The sequence below is a fragment of the Pleurodeles waltl genome, chromosome 11 (assembly GCF_031143425.1).
Source record: "Pleurodeles waltl isolate 20211129_DDA chromosome 11, aPleWal1.hap1.20221129, whole genome shotgun sequence".
NCBI lineage: Eukaryota > Metazoa > Chordata > Amphibia > Caudata > Salamandridae > Pleurodeles > Pleurodeles waltl.
The window spans coordinates 234,374,525-234,398,927 of record NC_090450.1 but is presented as its reverse complement, the minus strand read 5'-3'; the positions used below and the strand labels follow the sequence as shown (position 1 = coordinate 234,398,927).

Sequence of the window (24,403 nt, the reverse complement as noted above, 5' to 3'; positions counted from 1 at the left end):
AAAGTTTGGGAATGACCCTGATAATAGGGCCAAGTCCCACAAGCAAGCACACGATTGTCAGGGTAGTATACATGGGGGTGCATACCTTTAGGTAGTATTTGGAAATGCACTACTAGCTTATGGTCGTAACTCAAAGTTCAATAGGAGTTTGGGAATACTGTTTCTGTACCGTTCCTCCACGGAGATAATTGCTTGTTACTCGCATTTTAGGTTTGAGGTTCATCGGAGGGCTAGGGAAAAGTAACATAATTTGAGGACAATTCATAGTAGAGTGTTACTCACTGTGTTCATCGTACATATGCTAACCCAATTTACAACTGATTACCAAATTAAACAAATCTAAACACTACTTAAGAACAATTAATATTTCAATAGGATTGAGTAATCAAGGGCAAGCTTTCTCAGTAAACCAGATAACTGCATTTTTACTGGAGCCTTATAACCTCAAGCAAAAGAATAAACACATGCCGGATGTTTTTGCTTATGAACGTGTGCAATATTCCACAAACTAAAGAGAGAGAAAGAAAAGGAGACAACTGGAAAATGTTTGAATGTGGTGGTACACAAATGATGTGCATTTTGTATTTGGTTCAATTTGTTTACGTTCTTTCCGTATCCTGTCACCTAAATGAAACACAATGGCTGACCAGGCTCCACCTACACATCAAGTTCGCATGCTACCGTCAGATTTTTGTTAAACTCGCCTTGCAACTGCTGGTGTGTGCACAGAAGTGCCACCCTGGCCTGCATTAGAAGAGTTGAAGAGAACAGGTCCCTGTACCGTTCTTGTCCTCTCGACATAAATGGCCTTCGTGTAGAAGCAGCAAGGGGGGAGATGGAGAATGTCAATAATATCAAGTTCCTTCGGGACAGGTGTGACCATAGCATGTTTGAAGGCTGTTAAGGGCCGTGATCCTCAAGCAAAGGATCAGTTGATGAGGTCTACAAGGATGCGCGCTTTATGTTCGACAGGAAAAGCCGAGTTAGAGAAACTGTACTTTTGAATGTCTTAAATGTTTAAAACTAGGTTACAAATATGAATCTAGTCAGAGAAAAGCACTTGGTAATTTCTCAGTCACCTGTTACGTTGTGTAATATGATTCAAATTTCAATTAAAGTGCTTGATCTGGACTTGATGGAATGTTGCTGTTTCTCGCCATTCTGCACAGAAGGTAACTGCCATGGGAAAATATTTTCATGTTTTTATAGCGCTTTGGCACATTTTAGCCTTTCAAAGCTATTTTATATTTTGAACATATTCAGGCTGTTCTGAGTGATAGTTAAATCTGAGGACAGCCGTTAGCCCCGCAATACTGTACTATAACAAAGGATGCAAAGAGACAGCTAAAAGTACTGCAAGGTCATCATTTAAGTTCATGCAGTGCCAAAAATGCCCTCGCTAAATGAGGCTTGGCATTTCCTTCACTTCTTCAATGCCTACACTGCTGCTAGAATCAAATAATGGGGCAGTTAGAGTAGCGGGGCACACTCAACCTACACAGACAAAGCAGAGCTGGGTGTCCTCTTCGTGAAGTAATCTGAATACCCAAGGAACAAATATCCAATGACAAGCAACATCAGTCATCATTTCAATTAGGTCCAACAAATATTGGGGCTCTGACAACATTAGCATCACTTGAAACACTTCATACCCACAATCTTCAGTTTTCACTTTTGAGCTTGGGAAAAGCATTTGCAAGCAGGAGAATGGAGGATTGCATAACAATGTGTGGCATACTGGAAGGTGGTAAATCAAATCTTTTGAGAAATGCAAAAGGACTTCCACATGCTTAAATAGTGAAGTTTCGGACATTTCCAAATCTGATACTACGCACAGGATCCAAGAATTAAACAATTATCATTGAATAGGAGAACAGCGTTCAAAAAGTTAATTACAACTTGCATTAGACTTGAAAGGATTACTGCCTATTTTTACAGAATCGTAAAACACACATAATGAGCAAAGGTAAAAGTATATGGTTAAACGGTAAATGGTTGAGTGAAAATCTCTTGCAAGTTAAATGATGACAGATGGGGGATGGGGACCACTAAATCAACAATCTGTGCCCAAAGCACATAATTGAATAGCAGAAAATTACATGGACGATCCTTTATTCTAGAAAAACGACCTGAAATGTTTCTCGATATATGGATAACTGCAGTGGAAACCTCAGTTAAGGAGAAAATGAAACAAGCATTTGTAATGCAATAGGTATCACATTTACCTGAGTTGGAGCTAGTGGCATCGTAAAGGCATAATTTGACTTTTTTGCTGCATTAATTGGTCAACACTGCCACATATGTTGGACCTTTCTACCACACAGTTCCAGTGTCCCTGCATATAACTAAAGGGCTAGTAGGCCTACTGGATTTTTTTTTTTCCAAACAAGGCCCTTAAAACAGAAACTTCTCTCAGGAGCAAAACACAAGTTCCAGCCGTAAGGGTGATTAAAAATACACTGAATGATGGGATGGGTGATTATTTTGGAGGTCCCCTCTAACCTAGTGTGGGGACCCAGAGATGATCTAGACAGAAAGAGCACATTGTGGTGAAAGTTTTGAAGGTGGTCCCATTGTCCTAGGACCACCACAGGCTGAATTATGAGCAAACATGCTCTGTAAAAGGAATGCCCTGAAAAACATTATGGGGCGAGTTTCAGAGTGCACAACTATTGTAGTAACTTGACTGTAATGATCAAAACTGCTCCTAGAGAACACCACAATAAAAATAGCATTTATAAGAAACATGATCATGTAGCCATACAGTTAGCTCCCAGAAGGCATAGAAAGTAATGCAGTATAACCATATATTTACCCCTGGAGGACATAGTGCATTAGATATTTTCAGGACTAGCATGCCTACTACAATGATATTACAAACAAGGCCCTTAAAACACAAACTCCCAGCTGCAAAACAAAAGTTGCAGCCGGGAGAGAGCTTAAACTGACATTGAATGGTGGGAGGGATTATTTTGGGGTTCCCACTAACCTACTGTAGGGACCCCGAAATGATCTAGACAGAAAGAGCATGCTGTGGTGAATGTTTTGTTGGGGGACCTATAGTCCTAGGATCACTACAGGTTGAGTTTGGAGCAAAAATGTTTTAGAAAAAGAATGCCCTGCAAAGCATTATGGGGTGAGTGTCCAAGTACCTTGAATATTGTATGTTGACTGTAATGCTCAGAACAGCCTCTAGAGGACACCACAATAAAAATAGCATTGGTAAGAAACATGGTTATGTAACCATATATTTAGCCCCCAGAAGGCATAACCACATAAAAACAGAACAGCAAAAAGGAATGCAGCGCAACCATATATTTAGCCTCTAGAAGCCGTAGTGCATTATACATTTTCAGGGCTAGAAGGCCTACTGCAATGATATTGCAAATAAGACCCTTAAAACGTTACATACTCTCAGCTGTAAAACAAAAGTTCCAGCCTTGAGAGAGCTTAAAAAGACACTGAATGGAGGGAGAGGTTATTATTTTACGGTTCCAACTAACCTTATGTGGGGACCCAGAGATGACCTAGACAGAAAGTGTGTGTTGTGCTGAATGTTTTGGTGGTGGTCCCATTGTCGTAGGACCACCACAAGCTGTGCCATGGGCAAAATGTTATGAAAAAGAATGCTTGCACAGCATTATGGGGCGAGTTTCCCTGAGTGCAGTGAATACTGTAGTATCTGCTCTGTAGGGTCAGTCTGCAAGATGTAACAAAAGAGCCTAAAGTCAAGACAAATGTAAAGCATTTACCAATTACATCAAGGAATTGTTGAGAAGCAAGCCCAGGAATGAATGAAAGTGATGGGTGTGAGATAGGCGGGTTTAAAGTCCACAGACCAAATTATAAAAAGGTCGAAAAGCAGCGCTTGGCCACTGCTATGCTCGACCTAAAAAGGGGCAACCACACGTTTAGTGGCAGGGTTCAAAACGGAACAAAATGTGGAAAATCTTTGTGGAGGCCAATAAGGAAAATGTGGGAAACCAAGCTCCGGTGCAATCCAGTATTTTGTCGTTCGGTAAAAACCTGATGATACTATGACAAATGTGGATACAAATGTGACAGCTCTTCAGTCTTGTTTAAAATGTCGAGAGTAGGTCAGAATCTTGGATGGAGAGAAACATTACAAATGGATTTTACATCGAAATTGGTGGAAAGGATATAAAAACTGTGCTGGAATATAAATTGTGGGCAAAGGTGAGATGGGCGGTGATTAGGGGATTGAAAAGAGAAGGGTGAAAGGCGGAAAGGGAGCAATGACACCAGCAATTTGGCTGTTGCGAGTGTAAAGAAAACTGTGTTCACAGTAATAAGTTGATCAATGCCCTATAGGTGAGTGCTATTAACAATTCTTAAATACATACAAATGTAAAATATTAAATATCTAAAGAAAAAAAAAACTAAAACTCCTGGCTGTTACCAGTGGGGAGATGATTTCTCACAAGTACCTTTCCATGTATGCTCCCACGTAATAGTCCGCTCTACAAATCTGTAAATCATAACCAGCAAGTAATGACAAAGCTAGCAGACCAAGCCTTGGCAACATTGCAATGTCTTTTACTATTTAGGTATTTTGTGTTTTTTTAAAACATGCCAGCTACAATAAACATAATAAAAAGGAACAAATACTGTGGTTTAAAAAGTAGCGTTCATGTTTGCAAAATAAAAAAATATATATATTAAATGAAAGCAGGAATAAAAACAGATCGTCATACCAAACCATGCACTTGAGTGACTTCCCTTGAAGCTGGATGTGAACAAGCAAAATCCTGTCTCTTACAGGTGAAGAGTCAATGGCTGAATTGGGTTTAACAACTGCCTCATTCTGTATGCTGCGGGACGTGGAAGCAAATTGTGAATGACAGCCAAATGGAGGAAAGGAACTGTCCGGCCCTTTTGTGACTGTGCATGTATATATCTATATATATTAATGTTTCCTGAGTGTTTTTTTTTTTTTTAAACATGAGGTCTATGAAACAGCTAAAGTTATGTCTAAGCCAGACTTAAACATATCTGATCAGGCCAAAACAATACTGGTCGTGTCATTTCAAAAAGATGCCTCCAAATGGTTACACATATGATTGTGTATACACAGACGGCGCAGCATATCCAGTATCTATTAATATAAATCAAGCAATTATAATCAGCAGTAAAGAACTGTGGAACGTCTGATGAATTTGTCTTTCTAGAACTTCACAATAGAACAAAATAATTACATGTGCGGGGGGCTCACTCCTACCATTATGTTGATAATCTTCAGAAGCATAGCTGCTAGGCACTGAAGAAAGCACTCGTAAAACAAATACATCTGGCATAAATATGCTACACCCTCAACCTTACAAACAAGCAGCTCACATTGTACTTACACGGGCAGAATCTTATCTGTGGTAGACTGGGAACAGGAGCGAGAATCAAGGAGAACCGTCTATCTGCTCCTGTGTAATTGCACATGGGCACAACCAAGAGGGCATGGCAAGAAGAACAAAGCATGTGGAGCTGAAACTGAGATTTGAGGTGCTCAAAACAAGGGCAAACAAGTGTTCTGTATACAATGCAATCTGATTGGTTTATTCTTTGGTAACCTGCGAAGGAGGTCCAAACAGGATTTACCAGAAGGATGCGGAGGTAAATTAAGTAACAGACATGGAAGCTACATTTTGCACAATCTGTAGGAGTCAGATAGGATATTTCGCTACAGCAAGCAATACCGCATTCCTATAACCCAAACAGTATGAGACAGCTGCCTGGATAACCAAACATCTACTCCAGGGCAGGGAAGATATTTCCTCTTCAAAAGGTAGCAACAAGTACCAGTGATCTCATTGACTTGCAGGAACAAGACAGTCTCAGCTCTGATGAAACACCAACATTTGTGGCCACTGTGGCAAGGCTGGTGGTGGGCTAAGAACAGTTCCTACCAAATGGAATTTCAGGTCTAAGGATGATGCCACAGAAACAATAGCTCTGTTTTACCAGTATTCAACTCTAAGATGTTAATGCCACAGTCACTGGAATTATGCATCAGAGTTGATTAAATTATGAAGCAGAAGATCACATTAAGTAGCACATGTTGCAATATTAATTCAATAGTCATTTTTACAGATGTCATCACACTGGAAAATGTTTCAGCTCATTATGAGGTTACCACCAAAATACAGCAATCAGCACCTGAAAGATCCTAGGTTATACTTTGCAAAGGGCCAGCCACAGCGCAGTAACACACTAGAAAGTTTTAGTAAGTTTTGACGCATCTGAGGTGGAAACAGTATTATAAACTCTAAACATTATGCAGCAAGACCATAATTGTGCAGAAAAATGCAGCAGCATAATCATGTTATGCCACTGGCCACGGTTCTTGAAAATCAAAATCAGGCAACTAGAAGGGTTAAATGAACAAATAACTCTACCAAGTCGACAACAATTCTTAAGTAATCAACATCCTGTGCTTCTACTTTTAAAATGAAATCCCGCACACACACACACACAATGAAATGAGACCCCTCTAGCACCACCTGCGCTAGAGATATGCATCAGAAGAACAACATATAACACCGCCCCTATGGTATCTGTCAAAGAGTTCACATGGGTAAGTTCTTCCTACTATAGTCGTCACAGGTCTTCATGTAAAAATCGCTCGCTATGCGATCTGTCAGAGAGGTCACAATGTAAAGTTTGCTATTGCAGAGTTTCCCACGCAGCTGCCTCTCCTGTTAGATTTGAGAGATCACAATATAAAATCCCTTCCTATTGTGTTCATCATAAATGTTCTAATGCAAGCCCCTTTTTCTGTCTTATTTGAGAGATTTGGTTAGATAGGTCCCATGGCAGTCGTAAGTAAAAGGGACCAACTGTATAATTGGAGGCCTTTCTTCTCTGTGTCCCCGAGACTCTGTAGCTCTATTCCTCAAATGGGGATCAAACTCTTGAATCTCAGGGTAGTGTGGCAAAGTAGTACACAGCTGACTCAGGGAGATTAGGTGGATTAGAAAACCAACACTCCGCAACACACAAAAATAACAAGAAATCAATGTCCAGCCAAAGCTTCTTCAAAAAGGAGAAGTACTGTAATTATCAAACAAAATACTATCCAGAAAATGACAAATATGTAAACCATTTCAAGTGGATTTCCAAAATGGAATCCTTCCTAAAGGGGCATCACTTTATGGCAAGGAGAATATCATGTACAACAGAAATATCACAGGGGAACAACCAATCCAGTACATCTACCTTGTTCCCCATTATGTGTGGTACAAGGTAGCAATTTGCACATCAATGTTCGCTACTGTTAGACCTGGCATTCTTGGCGTGGTCTCCCCTGTCTTTTTTGCCTCTGCTTCCCATATTTTGATTGTGTGCTGGACTCTGTTATTGCTGTTTTTGGTACTCTCGGCCCTTTACCACTGCTGACCAGTGCTAAAGTGCACATGCTCCTGCATAATTGGCTTTTCCATGATTGGCATATTTTATTTACTAGTAAGTCCTTAGTAAAGTGCACTAGAGGTGCCCGGGCCTGTAATTCAAATGTTTTGATGGGCCTGCAGCTCTGGTTGTGCCACCCACATTAGTAGCCTGGTAAGCATGGTTCAGACCTGCCACTACAGTGTCTGTGGATACAGTTTTAACTGCCAACTCAACTTGGCAAGTGTACTCACTTGCCAGGCCTAAACCTTCCCTTTTTATACATGTAAGGCACCCCTAAGGTAGGCCTTAGGTAGTCTCATAGGCAAGGTGCAGTGTATGATAAAGGTAGGACATGTACTGGTGTGTTTTACATGACCCAAGTGCAATAATGCCAAATACAGTTTTCACTGTTGCAGGGCCTATCTCTCTCATAGGTTAACATGGGGCCTGCCTTTAAATATCCTTAAAGTGCAGTTTCCCTTTGAGAGCGGATAGAAATATGGAGTTTGGGGGGTCTCTGAGCTCACAATTTAAAAATACATCTTTTAGTGAAGTTTGTTTTTAGATTGTTAGTTTGAAAATGCCACTTTTAGAAAGCAGGCATTTTCTTGGTTAAACCATTCTGTGACTCTGCCTGTTTGTGGATTCCCTGTCTGGTTCAGACTGACAGTTGGGCTGTTTGTTAATCTCCTCTGACAGCGACACAAACGTTGTTGGGGTGTAGCCTACGTATCCTGATGAGCCAGCTGGGCCACAGTGGAGGGAGGAGTGGTCACTTACACCTGAATGGGCTGTGCCTGCCCTTACACAATGCAGTCTCCAACCCCCTGGTGTGTGTCTGGGGCCTGGGCAAGGCAGGATCTTGTGAACAACAGAGACTTTTCTTTGAAGTTTGCCTACTTCAAAGGCACAAAGGAGTATAAGCAGTGGACCCAAAACTCCAGACTTTAGATCACTTCTGGAACCAAGAAGAACCTCTGCCAAGGAAGAGAGCTGAAGAGAAGTGCTTCCCCATGCCTTTTACTGTTTTTTGTTGGGCTATCCTGCAGTTCTCCTGCCTATGAAAGTGGACAAAGACTTGACTCTGTTGTGCATTCCTGCTTGAGAAGAATCTCCAAGGGCTTGAACTAGCTTGCCTCCTGTTTTGAAGTTTCAGGGCCATCAAAGACTTTCTCTGCCAGCAACTGGAGTCTCTGCTGAGACTCCTGCCCTGCCAAGTGGTGCCCAAAACTTTACAACTTTACAAAACGAGATAGGGCTAGAAAAGTGATATAAGTGGTAGGCAGACACCCACCTTTAAATCTGCCAACTGCAATACTTACATTATGGGTTTAGATGTCCTGTCACCCTGCCACACAATAAAAGGGCCTAACGCACACATAATTTCATAGATCAAACCCTGATTAAGAACTTTCAGATCATACTTAAGAGTGCTGGGAGCATTAAGTAATTTCCTGCAAACATTTAGCACATATGTCCAGTCATCTGCAAATTATCAGTATGAAATACAATGCAATCGAGCCCCGAGTTCTCTAACAGACAAACACACATTTGCACCAGGGCAGATTAATCAAAAGACGACTCAGGGTTTCTTTGAAAATTATATGACGTTCTTTTCGTTCCAGGTCTAATAAATTTATGGGCATTTGTAAATCTGGAACATAATCTTGGATAGAGAAAAGAATGTCAAAACAAGACCAGGACTCCATACTGCACCACTCCATACAGCAAACCATGCCACGCTGAACCCCCAAGGCAGAAATACTGTACCCTGGTGGAGCAGGAGAGGGAGCCCTACGATTTAGCAACAACTCAAAAACCGACAAAGCGTAGGGAGGAAAGAAAATGAGAAGTAATGTTCCATGTCCTCATAAAGAAGGTAACATAGCAATTTATGGTCATAAATTAACAAGCACAGGTCAAAAAAGTCCAGTACAGATCGACTGATACAGGTAAAGAAATTCAGAAACTGATAGTTTGGATTATCTATCCTCCTGTAAATTGCACCTGCAGTGTTGACCCACGACAGACAACCTTGAACATTATAATTTCAACATTTTGGATTGGAAAGACTATATGTATGTGTAGACAAGTCTCTATTTATGACATGCATGACGAGCAATTATTTGCCTCTAATCTCCAAAACGGATGCAGTTGAATAGAGGATCAAACACCAGTGAGATAGTTTTGTTATATATTGGGCACGTACGTACTACACCGCTATCAGGATTCTGTTTAAAAGAAAGTACCAAATATTCTTCGAAAACTATGGATAAGAAAAATAAAGTTCAAATAACATTTAAAAAAAAATTAAAAAGGGCAATATATAAGCTCAAATAACATTAAAGAAAAATAAGCGCGGGGGAGGGGAATCAGAACAATGAGTTAATTCAACATGAGAAAGATAGGTAATCTTAACAGCTCTGCGAAAGTAAAAGGCAAATAAATAATGAAAGATAATTATACACACCTAGAACACTTTCAGGGAATGCTTATTTGGAGAAGAAAGTAGTACCCCCAAAACATCGGAATTTCCACTGCAAGCTGCATTACTCTTAGATCTATAGCATGACAGCAAACTAAGGATATAGATTAAAAGCAATGGCTTTCCAGGCTGTGCACCAAGTTTGAACTTGATTCTAAAGCGCAACAGCCGGCACAAAATGAAGAGCTTAGTGTAATGTTTTTAAATTTGCTAGTATTAGAAGTCAAACGTGTTGCAGAGTGCAAAACTGATTTAAATGGCCATAGTACAAGTGCAGGAAAACCAACGAAAAATGTTTTTTCCACCACCCATGGTGTGCAAGAAATAAAGGTATGGCACTGCCTGAAGATGGACAGCAGGCTTTTTTTCCTTCAGAAAGGAGAACTGTTGAAATTTGATTTTAGGTCTAATCAATGTGCGACGCCGATAACTAATGAACCAGAGGTATCAATGTAGAAACAAAAACTGGGATAATACCTAGTACGGTAAGTTCAGTAAGACAGGTTTACTTACACAAGGGGATTTCTGGCAGCCACTGTAACCAACTTGAATTCAGTTTGAGGGGGAATGGGTTTCAAAAGAGCGAAGAACTATCCATTTCATAAGTGCACCGAGACTGTGCATCAGAAGTTCAACATCCTCCACAGATGACACCCTAAAATAGGGTTTGGGGATCATCAGCAGACTTGTGGATAACGATGCCAGAGCTAGCGACCCCTTCATTCAAGTAACTCCATTCAGTTATTAAACATCATGGGCACAAGCAACAAACCCTGCGGAACTGACCAAAACAGCGGGAGGGGAATGGTTCTGCAGGCATGAGTCAGTAACAACTGAAAATGCACAGAGAGGTACCTTTCAAGCAAGGTCAGAAACTAGCCACTCATCCATGCAGCTAAAAGGAATGGAATGAAGGGGACCACAGTTGACCATATCAGAGACTGCAGAGTGATCAAAGAAGCCCAACAAGCATGGGAGGGGGCGTAGCTAGGCACCAATGGCGTAGGACGAGAGTTACGGCGCTCCCAGACAAATTCTGCCATCCAAAGGCATACATAGCTCAAACTGCCTAGATCGGCCTGGATCAGGCTAATATTTGTCCCAGCACCACAGACGTGACCTTGCAAAAAATATACTGCACAATGGCGATACACTGCAAGACTCTGACCCACGATGCTTTCTTCTAAGATGGCGGCGCAGTCTGAGTCCTGACTCAGAGAAGGGAAGAACTAAGACCTTTCGGGCCTATCCTGACTGACCTGGCAGCAATGGGAGTGAAGAGAGAGAGCGAGGCTACTGAGCCAAACGTGGGAACCCCGGCAGCAGAAGGTCCTGAGCAGGGGAATGTAAACCTGCTTCGAGGGGGTGGCAAGACCACATAGCAGCCTGGAGCTGTGGGCCGTAGCGGATGACAAAAGAAGTAGACAAGGTAGTGAATTGAAAGCAGAGAGGCGGAACGGGTGAGCTGTAGCCCCGGGTGACACCCAGACAGAAAGCGAGGAAGAGTACCCAGGACACAATTGTTGCTTAATGCAGGAAGCCCGTTGGACCAGGCTGCTTTCCTCCAGGCCTTGCATTTGGTCCTGGTATGCCGACTTGCCAGCGGGCGCCGCAAAACACTTGCGCCTGCTTTGTGAGACACGGATGTGAGTGGTGCGTGGGGGGTGGGGGTGAACAGCAGAACGGAACACTGAATTTCTCAATCGCTCTGTGAGTGGCCCAGTTCTGCAGGCAACTGTTGAGAGGAACAATTGAGCAGCATGATCTGGGCCATGGGACACAGGGCCCGCATTGACATTACCTGGGAAGCCCCTCTATGTTCTTGCTGGCCCGACCATTTGGGACAGAGGGACCCTGCCAGTGAAGTAGGCCTCCCTCAGACCAGAGAGTGGAGTGGAGGGCCAGCCTTGATGACCCCTGAAAGACTGGAGGAGACAGTTGACCATTGCAGGGCTACTGCCACTTGGGGGAAGCAGGAGCTGTCGCTGTGGAACTGGTCTACTCTAGACGCGGATAGCACTGCTCGTTGATCACGCTGTGGAGAGGAAGCAGCATAGTGCACACACCCCTGGCCTGCAGAAATGGCGGGTGTGGTGCCCTGCTGGGTGCCCGAACCTGGACTGGCTAACACCATCACCCAGGAGGGAAGGTAGACTTCTTGAACACCTTTCTGATTCCAGATGCTAATGAACTAGGAATGGAATGCCGGGACCCAAGGAGCTCCCACAGTTGCTCACAAGGGACGCAAGGGGAAGATTCCCCAGGCCGGAAAAATATACCTGTCCATATTGGCTGGAAAGGACTGACACCTGGAATTCCTGAACCCATCAGCCACGCCCAACCTACAAGAAATACTATATGCTGCTGCACTGGTGACCCGATACCTAAAACTTACAATAGATAAGCATCCTAAGAAAAAAAGATGTGCCTGACCCTTGCAACTCCCAGGATCAGACTCCTCCCACACAGGCACAGATGGCTTCGAAGTCAGATTCCCTACTCAGGGGCCCTCAGAGAGCCATGTTGAACACCATACTGGCAGCCATAGCCACCTCCCGAGAGGCTCTCAAACTCAAAATTGACACAAAGGTACAGGGCATCGGGCTCCTGCAAGACGATCACCGGCAACTGCCCGAAAGACTAACAACTACAGAACAGACACTAGAGGAAACTATACCAGAGTTGAGGTCAATAAGGGAAAGGATCAAACTGGTGGAAAACAAAGTCAAAGTTCTCGAGAGCAGGGCTGAAGATGCCGAAAATAGGGCAAGGAGGAACAACACACATGTTGTGGGCCTGCCAGAGTGAATCAAAGGCCTTGAAAGCAATATAGTCAACATCTTAGAACACTGGCTTCGAGACACAGAAGCCCCAGAGGGCCTCTCTACTTTCTACGCACTTGAAAGAGCCCATAGAGTACAGGCACGCCAATCGCTACCAGGGGCATGCCCTAGACCAGTGGTAGGCAGACAGATTCATTACAGAGATTGTGACCATATCATGAGGCAAGCCAAACAGTGAAGGTATATAATGGTGGAGAACTGCAGGGTAAGGACCTCTCCGGACTTCACCAAGGTAGTCCAGCGACAGTGGGCCTCATTTATGGACACCAAGACATGTCTCAGATCATTGAGTATACACACGCTATGCTCTTTCCCACCAGATTTCAGGTGCCCCATGAATGTATAATGCATTCCTTTACTTAGTACCCCCCTCCAGGATTTGACTGATAGCCTTTCAAAGAAAAAAAAAGGGGGGGGGGGGGGGGCTGGACAACCTGGAGATCACCAAAGTGGAAAAGCACTAAAACCTACACCATCATTCTCCCAGGTATTACTCAAACAGCGAAGGGTGGTAGCGATGAAGATCAGTGGCAACCGCTCTGAAATAGGACACAGGTGACACTGACTCTGATCATGCATCAGTGTTGCGCACCCCCCCCTCCCCCCCCCCCCCCCCAAAAAAAAATCTCTGGGGATGCAATGACGCTGGTCAGGCCTGGCACCTCTAATGAGATTATCTAAACAATGGGTTGATTGAGTGAAAGTACGTGATTCAGAACGGACATGTGAATAACTTACATATGCTAGGTTGGTAAAAAACATAGGATGGACGGGCTGGTTGTGCGTTCTGTTTCTCAGAGTATTTTGGGGATTGCATGAAGTGGAGCATCATAGCTGGCACACCTCCTCCCAGTGTTCAAGTATGCAAGAGATACTTGCATGCGAGTTAGATGTTAATATGGATGTTTGGATGGGTAGTTGTTCTCTTCTTGTCCTGGGGTTGGGGAGTTAGGGTGAATTGTTTTGGGTGTTGGATGATTTTAGTTGGCATGTCTCTAACAGACTACCTATTTCCCTCCTAGGGCAGGCCTGGGCCCCTATCTGGCTAAGAGGCACCATCCCTCAGTGGATCTCCTCTTAAGTATGGTTTTTCAATATGGCGTCTGCCTTAACCTGCAACTTCATTAGTTGGAACGTCAGGGGCCTAAACATCATGGCCAAGCAGTATTAGGCCTACACATATTTGAAGAGAAGGGGTGCACATGTAACAGTATGACAGGAGACTCACCTCATCGCTGCTGAAAGGGAGGCCATACAGAAGAGGTGGCAGGCTCAGGTTTATGTAACGACATACTCTGCGTTTGCCAGAGGAGTCCTTATCTGGATCCTCCCTGGAGTGCCTTTTCAAATGTCTCCAACATTGATGGATTCTGGAGGGAGATATGTGATAGTGTTGGGACGCCTGGCGGGCCAGGACTTGACGCTAACAGGGATCTACACACCTAACACAGACCAGGCAGGGTTCTTTGCTGATATATCAGGAATGCTAGCGTCCTATGCACCAAGTTCAATGCTCCCCAGTCCATCAAACGGCACTAGCTTTTAAATCTTGGTAACAGCAGTGGGGATGGCCAGACACCTGGAGACACTTATACCCCTGAGACTAGAGACTACTCATACTATTCGGACATGCACAAACTACATGTGCCCCTTGATACGTAGGTCTTGTGTTTTGAGGATGTCCAGGTCGTGGGACAGAAAATTGATTATTTGTGTCTAACAGTTTTGGATCATAATCCAGAGCTGCTCTTGTTGAACTGGCACAGAGACCGAGAATACCAAACTGGCATCTACAGGTGAAGATGCTGGAAGACGCCGTATTCTTACACACCACAGCAGCTGCAATCCATATGTACTTTGAAGACAATACGGCTACTGGTTCTATGATGCTTATACTGAAGAACTGGCAACAACGCTGGTTATCCTATATGTGGTGACCCATGAGGCGGAGCACCTCCCCACATCCACTGGCGAGGCAATAGTTATACCACTCCTGAAACCAAACTACCCACCCCATGAGTTAAAGCATATAACTCCCTCTCCATGCTAAACATGGACTAAAAAAAATCCTTAGCAGAGGACTAATGCATACAGACCAGGCCAGGTTCATCCCAGGACGCAACACTGCAAGAAATATCCATAAACTCCTTACAGTGCTGGAGGCAGAGATACCTGACAAACGAGGGGCTGCAATACTGCCAATTGATATCGAAAAAGTTTTTGCTAGCCTAAGGTGCAGCTTCCTCTATTTAACTATGCAGAGGATGGGCCTTGGGTCGGGGTTCATACAGTTGTCCAAGCTGTTATATAAAGAACCCACTGCACAAGTTCGGAATGGCAGGAACATCTCTGAAACCTATGCTGTGGGCCGGGACACAAGGCTGGGATGCCGTCTGTCCCCGTTGCTATTTGCCATGGCAGTAAAACCGCTGGCCAGCATATGGCGATCTGGAGCAGCCTTCCGAGGACTGGACATTGGGGGCAGACAGCACCACACTGCCCTCTACACCGATAAGATACTCTTGTTTTTGTACAACGTGGGAGAAGACCTCCCAGTGAAGATAACATTACTTGAGGACTTCAGAAGTGCCTCTGGTCTAGGCATAAACTGGCAGAAATCTCACCTTTTCCCTCTATGTCAGGACATGCCTCCACCTTTGGATCTGTGCGGTCTTATCTCGGAGGGCACTTGTCTGAAATTTTTGGGAGTTAGGATTTATCAAGACCCCCATGATCTTTTGGAAGGAAATATTGGCGCAGCAAATAGAGGGCTTAGGGCCAGCATAGACGTCTGGATAACCCTACCCCTATCTGTAGCTGGCAGAACAGCAATGGCAAAGATGGTAGCACTTTCCCTCCACCCTGTTCCTCATTGTCCCCCATAGGGTTTTCTGTGAATTGCATGCATTGTTAACTGACCTTATTTGGGGATCAGGCAGACACAGGGTGGTGCTGGCCAAATTTTAACGACCAACTGCAGACCGCGCATAAATTTAAAAATTCTCCTGAACCCTAAGCAATGGATCCGGTGGGCTCCATGTCCCTACAAGCTACCAGGCATTGCTGGCAACAGGCTGCTCCCAGGCACCCTTCAACGCACTCAAACTAGACCGTATTCTCCAGATCTGCCACTGCAAGGTTGGAGCAACTAACTCAGGGTGTATCACTGAGGGGCTTAACAGAATTAACTCAATATGGGACTGCCCGGTGGGAGTTCTCTAAAGAGATGGGGAACTCCTGTCATTCAAGGACTTTTCTGCAATGTTTGAGATACATGGGAGGGTAACTTCCTCCTGCACAGAGCAGTGGAATCCACGATACAAGTTCATTGGCGCACTGGTACAACTGAACTACCTCCTCACAGAGGTTGCCAGATTTTGTGTACTTCAGATGACCGTGTTACGGCGGTGACTTTTTTTTGCGAGAATTAAAGGAGAAATGGGAAGAGGCTCTAGCGGTGTAGTGGACTATGATACATGCCTACGGTATACAAAGTGCCCAGGAACACCCACTTGAAGTTAAGTTAATCAACTATTATTTTCTACATAGGACATTCTCTCACCCCCAGTAAAAATCATACATATCTTCCATGTGGTATCTGCAGCCTGCCCTTGATGTGGCGAGCAGGGAGCTGAAATGTTGCATATAGTATGGTCATGCTCCAATCTGGCTGGGAACTGTGAGGGGGTGGTCGAAGGAGAAATTACACAAAGGGGTATTCCGTGCACTCCCTTGGCATGCTTACTAGCGGGATGCCTGAACAGCTGCAAGGTTACCAACAAATTTGCGACCCTTGCCCTGGTGTTTGCAAAAAGGGAGATCACTGCACTGGAAGGATCCCAGGGGGCTCAGTTTAGTTATGTGTAGAGAGGACCTCCTTCGATTGGAAGGATGGCTGTACTGTTCCAGGAGGCAAAAAGAAGACAGGGATCGATTGATAAGGCTAAAGCATGGGATCACCTGGTAGATTGCCTGTAAGGACCTGATATAGATGCCCCTGGCTGTTCACCAAATTTTGTGGTGGATCCAGAAGAAATGCAGGACTGACGACTCTCCATCACACTATACAGGAGGTGCAGGATACTATACAGACTAGAATAACAGCTAAGCGTGGGGCCTACAGAAAGAATGCAATGACTAATGTCGGTCGAAATGAGAGCACGCAAATGGTGGGCGTGGGGGGGGGGGGTTTGATTTTGAATGAAGAGGTCTACCATAATCTATCAGGACAAGCACTGTGCTGATGCTTTTTTACCATGCTTGTTAATACTCTGGGACCACAGCAGCATAAAGAGAGAACAATACCGTACTAATGAATTGCATAGACTGAAGTGAGCTGTATGTGTCGTTGAAAACTTAAATACAAGTTTGTTTATATATAAAAAGGAAGAGCAGCAAAACAGGCAGATTCAGCGTCCTGCAGAAATGAGGTATTGCTTACAACGAGCAGGGTAGCTGTGTAAGACCTAAATCAAGGAAGGAAACCATAATGCTAGGAATGCAACAATACTGTTGCAAGTGTGTGAGCTGAAGCGAGGCACAGCAGTAAAAAAAAAAAATTACACAAAAAGATCGGTACTGGGGCGAAAATTTGCGAGAACAGTGTCCAAGTTATACTTCGCAACTATTCTATGGATCTCCTTGAAAAGCCACTAGCTTAAAAAAAATCCCACTGATTACATAACCCAAGACTTCACAGTGAACAGAATACAATTTGCCTCTTTGAATACCTAGACAAAGAGAAATATGTCTGAACGTTTTGTTATAGGAGGATGTTTAATATCGGGTTACTGATTTACATTAAAGCTGCCAAATAAAAGTTGGCAAAACGTGACTGTGCTGGAACTTCACCAATCTGCCAAGTATACAAGAACAAACAAGCTAGACTGGCATCCAAAGGCAAGTCACCTAGACTGTTTTACGTATAATACTTTAAAATAAACATTTTGGGGTGGCATGACACGTTACAATAGGCCCAGCAGTGGCCACATCAAAGCAAAAACGGTACCACCCCGCTTGAATGTACCCAACACCTAGGTAATTGCCTTTGAAATCTAAAGCGGACTTCGCCCTATCATTTAGGGAGCACACCCATGCGTCCTTGTTAATCCCCCCATTTATGCAGTACAACCTTTCATCTTAACGGGCTGTGTCAGTTCATTACATGTTTCAAACTCACCTCCTCCCATCCTTTGCCTGACATAAGTTCTCTCTTTTATCATGTCTAGGTTTAAATTTAAGATTTTTTTTTTTTGTTTTTTAAACCGGTCCCCCTTTTTCTTCATCCCTCAACATTTTACTCTCCCTATCCCAAAACTTCGGTGCTATGCGTCCTTCTTTTTACTTCTTTTCTGAGCCCTACTGAAACTTGCCTTCATGCTGAATCCAACACCCACACGTTTCCTGCTGTTAGATGATGGTGATGGTTTCAACCTTGCAATATCCACAAACACTTCCTTATTCTTACAAATCCTTATACCCTCTACTGCCCTTCTTCCTTCAGATACTACCGAATTCCCCAGTACAAATGTAATTTTAGCTGTGTTGTGTGCCTCTCGAGGAAGGTACAAGGTTTATATGTCTATAGTTTTTAAATTCAACTTAGACACACACGTTTATCCGTTTTGGCATAGACGCTTTCTTCATAACATCAATGTATTGCTCCTTTTATCTCCGGAGCTTCCCCTGCTTCTGTATTTTTCCTGTGTTTGCACCTCAACTCTCGAATTGACTTCCCCCGATAAATCTTGCTCCTCCGTGTCAGTATCTTAAAAAAAAATAATACTCTAACACTTTCGTACAGCTCTCAACTATCACCTGGCTCAATTTTAAAGCACGGTCTCGTCTGCACAACCTGTTAGACAATATTAGTTTTAAAAGGTAAAAGGCAGAAGTTTTTATTTATACTAACATTGAAGTTTAGATTAAGTATGCACGTTCAGATATCCCAAATTAGTCCACCCTCACTATAAACTTCTCTTGAAGTATAACCAATCTAAAAACAAGAAAGGAAATCGCAAGATAAGGGACTTTACAAAAAAAAAGGAACTAGAAAAAATATTTGGTAACGAAGTTAAGTAATAAAATGTTTTAAACCACAATACACTCAGATGAACCACTTTGTGGGTTGGTTTAAGAGTGTCCACTCCCATCATCTATTATGAAAGATAACTCATCTTATGACATGCACCACACCTCATACACGGGCACCAGTAGCCAAACCTCTAGAGGTCTCTGTGCTAACTTGCCGGCTCATGCACAACACTCTCCCACAATTAGTGACTCACACATCGCATCAATGACTTCGATAAATGAGGCATTCACAATCGTATAGAGTTTCTGAGATGCAGCAGCAAGCTACTTCTGTGATACTAAACAAAGTTACATAAAATTACTTATCTGTCAGACACAAAGGCATGATGCCTGCTCTGACCAGAAGAGACTGGGTAAACATTGTGGTTGCTTTCATGATTTTAAAAAAAAGGGTGAGCACTGACCCATCTCCTGAAAATGCTTTGGAAACCCATCAGCAAAGATGAAAGACTTGTATGTTAGCCTTACAAAGATCAAGCCAAAGAAAAAGACCTTTGGTATCAGATTGGTGGAATTTGGTAATGCAATACCTGGAGGCCGGAATCTAGGATTTCAGTCAGTATTCCCATGACAAAAAAAGACAGCCATTCCCAGTCTTGTCCGTGGAATGAGGAATATCAACGTGGACCCATGAATAGCACTTCCTTCTCACTGTGATTTTTCTGGATTCCAAGAACATATTTGTTGATGTTTTTAAAATGCTCAAAGCAGGAGGAAGGGGTGAGTGAGCTGGGGGAAAAGTGGGGGCTTGGTGAGGAGGCATCAGGCCACGGAGAGTGTTGTCTGCTTCCCACGTTTTGTGCTCTGGGTTGGGAGGGTTCACAAAGCTACACGTTCTGGCAATGATATGATGTCTTTCTTGCTTGGAGAGGGCAGTTCGCAGAAGATGGGTGCGATCCTGGTTTGCCCCAGGGCTGTGAATATGTCTGGAGTGTGCTTGGGAGTTCTTGCCCTCAGCCCCCGTAGTGCTTTCACCAGATGCACATCTGCACTAAATGAAACTGGGACCAGTGTCTCCAGGTCTGGAATTACCAGGTTCAGAGCTGCTAATTGTAGGCGGAGACAATATATACTTATAATGGTTAAGTGGCAGAATTCTACCCGAAGTAAATGCTCGGATGATATACCAGAACCTGTAATGAAGGCCTCAGTCTGAGAAGGAGATAAATTATCAATTCATGACCATATTTAGCGTGACCAACGCTAGCACACCGTCTATAATGCACTTGCAATGGGTGACCCCGGACGGATTTGTGTTTCTGTGGATAAGCAGTTTATAGGCTATGTTAAATCTCCCATAGCGTTCGATGTTGACTAATGTCATCTTTATCCAGTGCGTGAATTGTTACGTTAGGACTATGTTCGCAGGTGCTTCTAGATCGATTGACATCCCGTGAGTTGTTCTTTAGAGAATGGGCAAGAGGTTGGGGACTGTAGGGCGAGCAGTAGTTCAGTGCGGATAGCGAGGATGAAAGGTGAGAAACTGTGACAAGAAGTAAATTTTCTTCCATAGAAGACTCAAGACAAGAAAAAAGGTTAGGCAAGGAAGAAAGGAGAGGTACATTCGGAGGCGATTTTGGAGCGTTCATCAACAGGGGTGTTGTGAACCCCATGCTTTAGCAGTTAAAGCGGGTTTAGAGTTTTTGATGGGCCACTTCTGTCTGCAGTTCAGAAGTTAAAAAATTAAAAAAAAACAATAAGCCCCGATTAACGTTAAAGGGTGGGTGGTTTGTTGTGTGAAAGACAGGTGGACAGGTGTGGAAAGGTAGATAGATGAATGAGTGAAGAGATGGATGAGTGAAAGAATAAACGCATGAGGGAAAGGGGTAAATGGGTAGATGAAGTGTTGATTGGTGGCTAAGTGAAAGAATTGATGAATGAATAAAAGGAATGGTGGATAGATTAAAGACAAAAGGATGGATGAGTGAAAGGGTGGATGGATGATAAAGGATGGATCACTCAAAGGGAGAGTGGAGATATGAATGGACGGCTAATTCAAAGGCTGTACTAACAAATAATTTAACAGTTCTCTAGGTGTTTTTAGTACCTTGTGATCGGATTTCATTTTTTCACTACCTCAATGGAGAATTAAAGGTAATATCTGTTCTCTTACCCTTCAACAGAGTTCATTGCTAAATCAAAGGTTGGGTATAGCCATCCAAGCAATAAACCTTCCAAAGAGCTCCTAAAGAAGCGCACCATGCACCAATGACTCATGATGAGGAGGAACCTAATGATGAAGCCTGCCAATGGCAGTGTGTTTTTTTTTTCTTTCTTTTTTAAGGCAACGCATGCTATGATGTTTAGCGGCATTTATTTTTCCTTGGAGCGAGGAGACTCTAGATCTCCGTGGTCTTAGTCATATGGTATCTAATGTTATTGTTATGCACTTATCAAAACCATCCAGGTGTATGGATAAAATATTCAAGTAACCAGTTAAAATACCAGCCAACCCGTGACACCAGGCAATAGATAGGTTGTGAATTTCCAACCATTCAGCATTTAGATCTATGGGGCAATCATATTCGTCATGAGCACCTCAGTGCCCCTCACCAGTTTCAACAGGGCACAAAGCTTCAAGTAACTTACTAAAGCTAGACCCTGGACTTCGAAAAACTAAATAATGGTTCCTCAAACTAAGATAACAAAAACGTTAGCATGCAGAATTATAGCCCAAAAAATGGAAAACGATTTAAATACGAGTGAGACATATAGGAAGCAATAATACCTAGACAGTGATTGAGAGTCCCTTGTCGAGTATGTGACAGGGATGCACTGGCCATACTTTCCATTATACAGATGACAGAGTAAAAGGTACACGCTTTTAGCTGCTCAGCCAGGCTATCCTTGGATAATCTAGTGTACCAAGGAACTAACTTAGTTATCCAGTGTGTGGGCAATAGTGTCAGATGCATTGGGACTACAATGGAAAGAAGCGGAATGAGCCTGGATACAAAGCACAATTACTCAATTATCAGCTTATTTGTAAGTATTACGGCATTTCTAAAGAGTTATGTATTCATACCTGTTGTCCTAACCAGCAACATGCTGACGAATACCTAGAATCATAAATAACGTAACACTCAATTTATAAAATTGCTACTCATTGACTGAGATGCACGGAAGAAACATGTCAAACAATTACGAAATCATATTTTATATTAATTTACAGCATGCACAAAGATTAAAGATGTCTCTGTCCCCTTAACGATGCACACTACGCTAAGCCAAATCAAATATATATCTTACACAATGCGCGAAAGTAATAAAGATGGGCTCCAAGGAACATTAACGCGCACATTTCAAGCCAACTACAAAGAAGCTGTGTGAGAAAACAAACCGCACAACGAGATACCACGACCTCTGCTACCTCTCGGCACACTGGACCGGCGGGATGCTCCTGTACTCGGACGGAAAATTAGATTATAAATATATCTGTCAGGTTTTTAGCCGTGATAGGTGGGCACGTGAGGAATGACGCAGCTAGCAGCCACGCTGTAATTCCCCCAAAACAAGACGAAGCACATGACTGTGATGCTGCAGCCCACTCTGTACCGCCCCTTCTTCCAAGCATCCGTATTTACAAAACACAGATTAAAAACAAAAGAGAAAGGGATGGCCGACCAGCTGCGACCCACGGGGGAACACAAGATGACAACGTTTAAGCATGACTCCAGCACGTTTCTTACTCCTGATCAGCCCGAAAGGATAACAATAACGCAGGATCAGCTGCTGCCTGGGTCGATTGCTCCATCCAGACACACAAGCATTCCGCAGACAGCACAGAAAAACAGCACGCACATCCATCCTACTCACAATACTGAAACAACCGACTACGTTCTAAACTAAAATATCAACGTTTTCCCTTTAAAGGTGTAGACACTGGCTAGAGCGACCATGCACATCAGAATTCGGACATTTTTGGGCCACCCGGAATCCCAGTTAGGCCAGTGAGTCTTGATTTCTAGAAACGACGACTATTTTTTCTGGTTAATAAACAAAAAAGGATCTTCGAATGGGAAGTAGGTCGGAAACGGCAGTATATAACATTCTATCTGTTACTACTGTGCTGTAGGGCAAACAGCCGTACACGCAATTAAAAAACTCCAGAAACCAAAGGCGCCAGAGAACATTCCGATGAAAGGCCTGTCCGCCTGCCCCTTGGGAAGGAAGTGGCATTCACCGAGAACGTGTAATGGTGCTCGAGGAGATATACCGTCACTCTCGCCCACATTCCCTGGAGCAGAACCCCCGACCGTTACGACCCCTCAGTGTGCGCCACATATCCGTAGAGCTGACCGCCCTGCACCTAAGCAACTACCAGCCAGGGATCCACCCTGGGGTGCTCTGCGTTCCAAACATTACGAGAACCGCCTCAAAGGTGTACTTTCTATATATTAAAGCCACGGACAGCGTGGCCAAATACAAGGAAATTCCACGTGTCATCAGTGAAAGTCTTCACGCCCCAGGAGCCATGTGCTCGTTAGAAGGAGCGAGGGTAACGCTCACCGAGATAGAGGCTGAATGTGCCCTTCACAAAGAAATGAGCCACACAATTGGGGCAAAGCCGGTATATCCGCTCCGGAGGTAGACATGTATATGGAGCAGAGTGACCCTCACAGATGCAAACGTCCGCCCTTAAGCCAACAGGTTACATGCCTTTCAGTGGTGGCCTGCATGATGCTACATGGTCACCTGCCTCTCACTGGTGTCCTCAAGTTCCTAATGCCTACACGTGCATCATCAGACGCCACAAGTGCGCATCTTTGTTTGCTACGCGTGCCACTATGGTGCCTGTACCTCACCCACGGCGCTGCCACGCAAGGCCATGCGGTGTCCCACCCTCTCCACTGCTCGGGAACTCACCCCGGGTCGGGCCGCCTGGAGCTGCAGGGAGGCGGCTGCCGGTGTCGCGCGGCCCGGGAGGAGGAGAGCGAGCTGCGCCTGCTCAGCTGCTGCCGGCTGTGCGCGGCCGGATCTGATAGCCAAAACATGCCCCATCCCCAATGAAAAGAAGCGAGAAGCAAGCACACGCCTACTAGAACAAGCCCAATACATCTCCCCACCCCAAAATAATTTTTTTAAAAAAAACACGAAAATATATGGAATAATCAAGAGCAAAGGACTTCCATTCTCATATCACCAGAGTCTTTCTTGTTTTGATGATTTAAATCCTTTTCAAACTAAGGCCTGGCGTGCACTGACGAGCGTCTTTCCCTTTCGCACATGCTTTTGCGACAATATTGTATCCTCCTGCAATAGCTTATTAAATAGCTCAAAGCGCAGCTTCCGACAAACAAGGCACATCCTGTTTTGTCACAAAACAGAGCTTCTTCTGTGACAATCAGAAAAAAATGCAACTTCCGTAGAACAATATATAAGTGGCAGCAAGCAGCACCGGCATTGCTTATAAAGCACACGCACAGACGCGAGCGTAATGAGCACACCCACCACTCTCCTCCCCACGCAAGGCGATGCCTCGTTTTCATTGGCCCTGGAAAGTGGCGCGTGAGGGGTTGGTTTTCTTACATCACCGATGGGCGGAGGCAGAGGTTATTCCAGGTCACTTGATGTTGATCCT

General features: G+C 43.9%; 1 protein-coding gene across 4 annotated transcripts in view; it reads right to left on the bottom strand.

Annotated features, from left to right (window-relative positions):
- ACSL3 (acyl-CoA synthetase long chain family member 3) overlaps window positions 1–23,824 on the bottom strand; it is a 503,023-nt gene extending 479,199 nt beyond the window's left edge. Inside the window, exon 1 of one of the 4 annotated variants that reach the window (XM_069213474.1) lies at window positions 23,689–23,824. The gene's annotated coding sequence lies outside the window, so the exon portion shown is untranslated. Of the gene's footprint in view, window positions 1–22,071; window positions 22,336–23,517 lie in introns of those variants that run through there. The other 3 variants (XM_069213478.1, XM_069213477.1, XM_069213476.1) reach the window with 3 other exon arrangements.
- Window positions 23,825–24,403: the final 579 nt, after the last annotated feature.